Source organism: Pinus tabuliformis, chromosome 8 (genome assembly GCF_031772625.1).
Source record: "Pinus tabuliformis cultivar Carrire ecotype Pingquan chromosome 8, CPIR1, whole genome shotgun sequence".
NCBI classification, from domain to species: domain Eukaryota; kingdom Viridiplantae; phylum Streptophyta; class Pinopsida; order Pinales; family Pinaceae; genus Pinus; species Pinus tabuliformis.
In genome coordinates this window covers 567,641,752-567,650,368 of record NC_142294.1, presented here as the reverse complement: position 1 = coordinate 567,650,368, position 8,617 = coordinate 567,641,752, and the positions used below count along the sequence as shown (strand labels likewise).

The 8,617-nt window shown below is 37.6% G+C and overlaps 2 pseudogenes across 2 annotated transcripts; both read left to right on the top strand.

Annotated features, from left to right (window-relative positions):
• The first annotated feature begins 330 nt into the window (after positions 1-330).
• LOC149236730 (uncharacterized) lies at positions 331-3,249 on the top strand (annotated as a pseudogene). Its single transcript, XR_016246242.1, has 7 exons — positions 331-1,002; positions 1,319-1,700; positions 1,950-2,025; positions 2,105-2,258; positions 2,369-2,501; positions 2,728-2,841; positions 3,111-3,249. The product of XR_016246242.1 is annotated as an uncharacterized LOC149236730 (transcript).
• A 778-nt stretch (positions 3,250-4,027) lies between these two features.
• LOC149236729 (uncharacterized) lies at positions 4,028-8,045 on the top strand (annotated as a pseudogene). The gene is made up of 7 exons (XR_016246243.1): positions 4,028-4,575; positions 4,914-5,294; positions 5,545-5,620; positions 5,736-5,799; positions 6,256-6,388; positions 6,615-6,728; positions 6,998-8,045. The product of XR_016246243.1 is annotated as an uncharacterized LOC149236729 (transcript).
• Positions 8,046-8,617: the final 572 nt, after the last annotated feature.

Genomic DNA, 8,617 nt, shown 5'->3' with positions numbered 1-8,617 from the left:
GCTTTTGTATTAAATTGTAAAGGTTCTATATTCATAAAAAAAATGTATGAGAAGTGGTCAAGTAGCAAAAACATTGATCAACACAATGATAACACATCCAAAAAAGCAGAAAAGACAAGTTCTTTGTAAATTCTTTGCAAAATTAATATGTTTGAACTATATGCAAGTTTAACTAATATGTATTGGTTATCTGATCTAAGTGTAGAAGAGCGTAAAATCCTGATGGAAAAATTGCAGAAGGATGAACGAGGTGAAGGAAAAAATACTATTCAATATGATTTATTTTTTCTTTTGAATGTTCATTAATAATATACTTAACAATATTTACGCCGTAAGGCGTTCCCTCTGAGAGGAACTCCCCTCCGTGCTGCGGTGTCTCGTTATGGGCCTTTAGATCGATTGTTAGACGATGGAATAAACTCCAACCATTAGATCATCGGCCTTTTTAGAAACCAAGAGTCAGCGAAGAGAGGCCAAGCGTCTGTAGATGGATGAGAGAGGACAGCAATCTGAGGCGCCTCGATCCCCTTCGATCTGAACATCAGGGAGCTGAAGCACAGTATGATCTTGTTGCAAATAATGGCACTTTGTTCACTTTTCGAACCAATAAAAATGCTCCTAGGTATAAATTGGTTCGTGTAGACCTTTTGCAGCCGGAAGCTTGCAGTGACGTTATTGGAGAATCTGAGAAGGACGTGCTTGAATCAGCTTGCTGTGTCAATGGAAATCAACTTCTATTAAGCTATTTAAGCGATGTCAAGTATGTTTTGCAAATACGAGACTTGCAATCTGGAAATTTGCTTCATAATATGCCAATAGATATTGGGCCAGTTTCTGGAATATCAGGAAGGCGTAAAGACAAGGAGATATTTATTGGTTTTACAAGCTTTCTTACCCCTGGCATTATCTATCGATGCAACCTATGTGGAAAAACCAGAGTTAGTTGTTTTCAGAGAGACTGTTGTTCCAGGCTTTGATCGGACAGAGTTTGAGGCTAAACAGGTAACGGTTATTTTTACTATTTTTTGCTTCTACAAATTTTTGCTTGGCTATCTTTAGGGAGAAAATCTTCTCTATTGAATGTTTTAAACAAGTAATCTGATTGTAAAAGCAATAGGTTTCAGTGTTTCACATTAGAAATCATTTAATTTCTTGCTACAAGATAGATGTTTCTATTCTCCTCACTTGGATGTTTCTATTCTCCTCAATTGGAATACTTAATACTAATGGGCAATATCATGCAGTCCATCTGGATTGACTACTGATGTGACTGTTTTCTAATATAATATTGTTACTAATCCGTCTCGGTTGTTGTCAGGTTTTCATAACCAGCAAGGATGGAACTCAGATACCAATGTTCATTGTATCCAAGAAGGACATTGCTCTCGATGGTTCTCATCCAGCTCTATTATATGGTTATGGGGGCTTTAACATTAGCATCACTCCAAACTTCAGTGTTGGTCGTATTGTCATTTCAAGACATCTAGGGGCAGTTTTTGCAATTGCAAATATTCGTGGTGGTGGTGAATATGGAGAAGAATGGCATAAAGCAGGCTCTCTTGCCAAAAAAACAAAATTGCTTTGATGATTTCATATCTGCCGCCGAGTTCCTTGTGTCAGAGGGATATACACAACCTAAAAAGTTATGTATTGAAGGAGGCAGTAATGGTGGACTTCTTGTTGCAGCTTGCACAAATCAGGTATTTCCATGTATTTGATGATAAGATGTGTGGTTAAATAAAGGTCCTGTATAAACCAGTTGCTTGCTTCAATCCTTCCTCCTTTCGTTTCAATGTAGAATCCGATCGAAAAAGTTGTTTATCCCAAAGAAAATGTTGTTCTCTGTATCGGTTTTTCTAAAACTTATTCAAAAAGAAATGTAGGGAGCATTTAGCAGATCGTTTTCGGTGAAATAAGAGGTTTTGATTGTTAATTCTGCGTTTAAACAGAGACCTGACCTATTTGGTTGCACACTGGCTCATGTGGGTGTTATGGACATGTTGTGTTTTCATAAATTTACTGTTGGTAAGTTTTACTGTCATAATAATATTCAACTACTTCTCCCCCTCTGGTTAGGGTAATCTCTAGACGTAGGCATCTGCAGGGCAACTGATGATGGAACTTGTGCTGAAATCCTGGAGTACTTTCCCACATTTCATGGATGGTAACTGGGTAAACCGTCCCCTGAATATGGGGTCTCGCCTCAAGGGAATCAAGGAGAGTCGAACTTGTGATCAGCAACAATCTAAGAACTTCATGTCTGGCTCTAGACCACTTGAGCTAACCCTTAGGGCTATTTGCTTGAACTTCTTGCTTTTTGAAAAAGGCATCATCAACTGTTCGTATAACACATTCTTCATTGCTGCAGATACTCACCATTGCATAATGTAAAGACACCATGGGACAAACCGGGACAGAATTTACAGTATCCTGCTATAATGTTATTGACAGCAGATCATGACGACCGTGTTGTGCCACTCCACTCTTTGAAGCTGCTAGCAGTGAGTACTTGATATGGCTCTGGCCCTGCATGAAATGTCAACTAATATTTGATATTTGAATGTTGAAGCTTATAGGCAACTATTGATGCACAAACCATTGGTGGCTCTTTTCCGTCCCTATTTTCACAAACAGACATAACATATGTGTGATTCGTGTTTTATTGTAATTTATTTTAAATCCATAGCTAATTTGTTTATATCGATTTTGAACTTCTTGTGTATATAGACGATGCAATATGTTCTATGTAAGAGCATGGAGAATAGTCCACAGACCAACCCCATTATTGGCCGAATTGATACCAAATCTGGCCATGGTGCAGGAAGGCCAACCCAAAAGCTGGTGAGTTATTATTTTTTCGTAATATGCTTTTTCTATATGCAATTTTTCAGTGATTTCAGTGATTTGCTTGTAAGAAATAAAATCTGTAGATAGCTAGCTGTGTCTAATTGTTTGTAAAGTTCTGATTTTCAAAGCGTATTTACTATTCCACACCTGTGAATGACATTGTGTTCCAGGCAAGGATTAGAACTCGATTTACTCTGTTCATGTGTGTTGTAGGTTGCAGAAATGTCCGTTTCATACTAAATATAACACTTTTCCAACTGCAGATTGACGAAGCAGCAGACAGATATGCATTCATGGCCAAAGTGGTCGGTGCATCATGGATTGACTAGCCTAGGTTGCGGACATTTTGGCAAAGCTTGAAGTTGCAGCTGGTCTGATATTGCAACAGATGGACAAGAAATTACTCTTTGTGACTTCGACAGTGTCACACAATTGTCATCCCAATTATTATGGAATTTATATCCAATATATATTCATGGATTTCCATATTTTTAGGTTGTTCAAAAGATTTTATTTGGCAATGAATGCCACCAAAGAATTAAAGGGCTTGTTAAGGTGCCAGACTCGAAACTGGTGCTTATGAATGATATATGTGTTTTTTCAGGGAATCAAGTAGACACAAATCACCATATTGTGGAGTATACTGGAGATGACTGATACACTGGCAATATGTCAAGAGTGTACAGTTTAAAAAAAAAAGGCGATTCAAAGTTTTTTTAATATGCCCGGTTGTTGTTATGTGACCACTAAAAGCTAGCTTGCTGGGAATATTCCTTGCAAGACTCCAATGGAAGTATGTATGTGGTGAAATGTATATGTATGTGGTGAAATGTATAAGTAGTTAGCATGACTAGATGAGCAATGGATCAATGAAGATAAGTATATGGAGAAATCATGGCTACATGAGCAATGGATGAATGAAGATAACTATACGGAGAAATCAATAGTCATTATTGTAAACTGTTTATGTTTAAGTTGATTATATTAGGATGTATTTCAGTTTTGTGGAAGTTTTTCTCTCAATGGAAGTATGTGGTAAAATTTGTAATCAGTTTGCACGACCTGACTCTTCCCAAGCATTCAACGGTATTTCGCATGAAGCCAGAAAAGCTGCAGTCTCCTGACCAACAGTCAACCTGCAACAACAGATGAGTAAATTCGTTCCGTAAGGGAAACCGAGTATGGATCCCTCAAAATTTGGAATTCTGTGCATACAATTTTGCACATTTTTATGAATCAGGAGATAGGGATGCCTTCATTATCTGAGATGAAGATCAAAAAACGTGACCATGAAAAACACTATATAAGATTACATGTACAATGAAAAACACTATAAAAATGCTCCTAGGTATAAATTGGTTCGTGTAGACCTTTTGCAGCCGGAAGCTTGCAGTGACGTTATTGGAGAATCTGAGAAGCACGTGCTTGAATCAGCTTGCTGTGTCAATGGAAATCGACTTCTATTAAGCTATTTAAGCGATGTCAAGTATGTTTTGCAAATACGAGACTTGCAATCTGGAAATTTGCTTCATAATATGCCAATAGATATTGGGTCAGTTTCTGGAATATCAGGAAGGCGTAAAGACAAGGAGATATTTATTGGTTTTACAAGCTTTCTTACCCCTGGCATTATCTATCGATGCAACCTATGTGGAAAAACCAGAGTTAGTTGTTTTCAGAGAGACTGTTGTTCCAGGCTTTGATCTGACAGAGTTTGAGGCTAAACAGGTAACGGTTATTTTTACTATTTTTTGCTTCTACAAATTTTTGCTTGGCTATCTTTAGGGAGAAAATCTTCTCTATTGAATGTTTTAAACAAGTAATCTGATTGTAAAAGCAATAGGTTTCAGTCTTTCACATTAGAATCATTTAATTTCTTGCTACAAGATAGATGTTTCTATTCTCCTCACTTGGATGTTTGTATTCTCCTCACTTGGATGTTTCTATTCTCCTCAATTGGAATACTTAATACTAATGTGCAATATCATGCAGTCCATCTGGATTGACTACTGATGTGACTGTTTTCTAATATAATATTGTTACTGATCCGTCTCGATTGTTGTCAGGTTTTCATAACCAGCAAGGATGGAACTCAGATACCAATGTTCATTGTATCCAAGAAAGACATTGCTCTTGATGGTTCTCATCCAGCTCTATTATATGGTTATGGGGGCTTTAACATTAGCATCACTCCAAACTTCAGTGTTGGTCGTATTGTCATTTCAAGACATCTAGGGGCAGTTTTTGCAATTGCAAATATTCGTGGTGGTGGTGAATATGGAGAAGAATGGCATAAAGCAGGCTCTCTTGCCAAAAAACAAAATTGCTTTGATGATTTCATATCTGCCGCCGAGTTCCTTGTGTCAGAGGGATATACACAACCTAAAAAGTTATGTATTGAAGGAGGCAGTAATGGTGGACTTCTTGTTGCAGCTTGCACAAATCAGGTATTTCCATGTATTTGATGATAAGATGTGTGGTTAAATAAAGGTCCTGTATAAACCAGTTGCTTGCTTCAATCCTTCCTCCTTTCGTTTCAATGTAGAATCCGATCGAAAAAGTTGTTTATCCCAAAGAAAATGTTGTTCTCTGTATCGGTTTTTCTAAAACTTATTCAAAAAGAAATGTAGGGAGCATTTAGCAGATCGTTTTTCGGTGAAATAAGAGGTTTTGATTGTTAATTCTGCGTTTAAACAGAGACCTGACCTATTTGGTTGCACACTGGCTCATGTGGGTGTTATGGACATGTTGCGTTTTCATAAATTTACTGTTGGTAAGTTTTACTGTCATAATAATATTCAACTACTTCTCCCCCTCTGGTTAGGGTAATCTCTAGACGTAGGCATCTGCAGGGCAACTGATGATGGAACTTGTGCTGAAATCTGCAGGCCGTGCGTGGACTACTGATTATGGCTCTTCAGATAAGGAAGACGAATTTCATTGGCTGATTAAGTAAGAGGACAAATGGAGCCTGTCTCTCTAATTAGTCTCTCTAACTAATAAGTAGCAGTGTCTAAAATTTAAATAATATTCAAACTGTTAGTGATCTGAAATGAAGATAAAATGTTTTTCCTTTTTCTATTCACCCTATCAAAAAGTGCTCTATTAGTTTTTTTTTGTTTTGTTTTGTTTTTATTTTTTATTTACTTGGAATGAAAGCTTCACCGGAAATCCTGGAGTACTTTCCCACATTTCATGGATGGTAACTGGGTAAACCGTCGGCCCTGAATATGGGGTCTCGCCCCAAGGGAATCAAGGAGAGTCGAACTTGTGCTCAGCAACAATCTAAGAACTTCATGTCTGGCTCTAGACCACTTGAGCTAACCCTTAGGGCTATTTGCTTGAACTTCTTGCTTTTTGAAAAAGGCATCATCAACTGTTCGTATAACACATTCTTCATTGCTGCAGATACTCACCATTGCATAATGTAAAGACACCATGGGACAAACCGGGACAGAATTTACAGTATCCTGCTATAATGTTATTGACAGCAGATCATGACGACCGTGTTGTGCCACTCCACTCTTTGAAGCTGCTAGCAGTGAGTACTTGATATGGCTCTGGCCCTGCATGAAATGTCAACTAATATTTGATATTTGAATGTTGAAGCTTATAGGCAACTATTGATGCACAAACCATTGGTGGCTCTTTTCCGTCCCTATTTTCACAAACAGACATAACATATGTGTGATTCGTGTTTTATTGTAATTTATTTTAAATCCATAGCTAATTTGTTTATATCGATTTTGAACTTCCTGTGTATATAGACGATGCAATATGTTCTATGTAAGAGCGTGGAGAATAGTCCACAGACCAACCCCATTATTGGCCGAATTGATACCAAATCTGGCCATGGTGCAGGAAGGCCAACCCAAAAGCTGGTGAGTTATTATTTTTTCGTAATATGCTTTTTCTATATGCAATTTTTCAGTGATTTCAGTGATTTGCTTGTAAGAAATAAAATCTGTAGACAGCTAGCTGTGTCTAATTGTTTGTAAAGTTCTGATTTTCAAAGCGTATTTACTATTCCACACCTGTGAATGACATTGTGTTCCAGGCAAGGATTAGAACTCGATTTACTCTGTTCATGTGTGTTGTAGGTTGCAGAAATGTCCGTTTCATACTAAATATAACACTTTTCCAACTGCAGATTGACGAAGCAGCAGACAGATATGCATTCATGGCCAAAGTGGTCGGTGCATCATTGATTGACTAGCCTAGGTTGCGGACATTTTGGCAAAGCTTGAAGTTGCAGCTGGTCTGATATTGCAACAGATGGACAAGAAATTACTCTTTGTGACTTCGACAGTGTCACACAATTGTCATCCCAATTATTATGGAATTTATATCCAACATATATTCATGGATTTCCATATTTTTAGGTTGTTCAAAAGATTTTATTTGGCAATGAATGCCACCAAAGAATTAAAGGGCTTGTTAAGGTGCCAGACTCGAAACTGGTGCTTATGAATGATATATGTGTTTTTTCAGGGAATCAAGTAGACACAAATCACCATATTGTGGAGTATACTGGAGATGACTGATACACTGGCAATATGTCAAGAGTGTACAGTTTAAAAAAAAAAAGGCGATTCAAAGTTTTTTTAGTATGCCGGGTTGTTGTTATGTGACCACTAAAAGCTAGCTTGCTGGGAATATTCCTTGCAAGACTCCAATGGAAGTATGTATGTGGTGAAATGTATATGTATGTGGTGAAATGTATAAGTAGTTAGCATGACTAGATGAGCAATGGATCAATGAAGATAAGTATATGGAGAAATCATGGCTACATGAGCAATGGATGAATGAAGATAACTATACGGAGAAATCAATAGTCATTATTGTAAACTGTTTATGTTTAAGTTGATTATATTAGGATGTATTTCAGTTTTGTGGAAGTTTTTCTCTCAATGGAAGTATGTGGTAAAATTTGTAATCAGTTTGCACGACCTGACTCTTCCCAAGCATTCAACGGTATTTCGCATGAAGCCAGAAAAGCTGCAGTCTCCTGACCAACAGTCAACCTGCAACAACAAATGAGTAAATTAGCACCGTAAGGGAAACCGAGTATGGATCCCTCAAAATTTGGAATTCTGTGCATACAATTTTGCACATTTTTATGAATCAGGAGATAGGGATGCCTTCATTATCTGAGATGAAGATCAAAAAACGTGACAATGAAAAACACTATATAAGATTACATGTACAACCTGGGCTTCTAAACAGGATAACTGAGGTGTCTATCACACTGAAACCACTTAGCTTGCCAATTACTGCAGATCAAGAACCAGATTATTGCATCTGCCATTACTGGACAGGAATAACTCACAATACTAATACCAAAGCTGTCCTCCCCTGCCTACACCTCAGGAAGATTAATACCCATACTATTCAAGGGGAAAGCCTCCTAAAGCTTAGCGGGGAAATGATGGACCTAGAGCCTGCAATAGATGAATGGGTAATTTTACAATGAAAAAACACTATATAAGATTAAATATACAAACTGAGCTTCTAAACAGGATAACTGAGGTGTCTATCACACTGAAATCACTTAGCTTGCCAAAAACTACAGATCAACAACCAGATTATTGCATCTGCCATGACTGGACAGGATCAAACTCCCATTACTATACCACAGCTGTCTTCCCCTGCCTACACCTCAGGAAGATTAATACCGGTACTGTTCAAGGGGGAAAGCCTCCTAAAGTTGGCTGGTAAATGATGGGCCTAGAGCCTGCAATAGATGGATGGGTAATTTAAAATGAAAAAA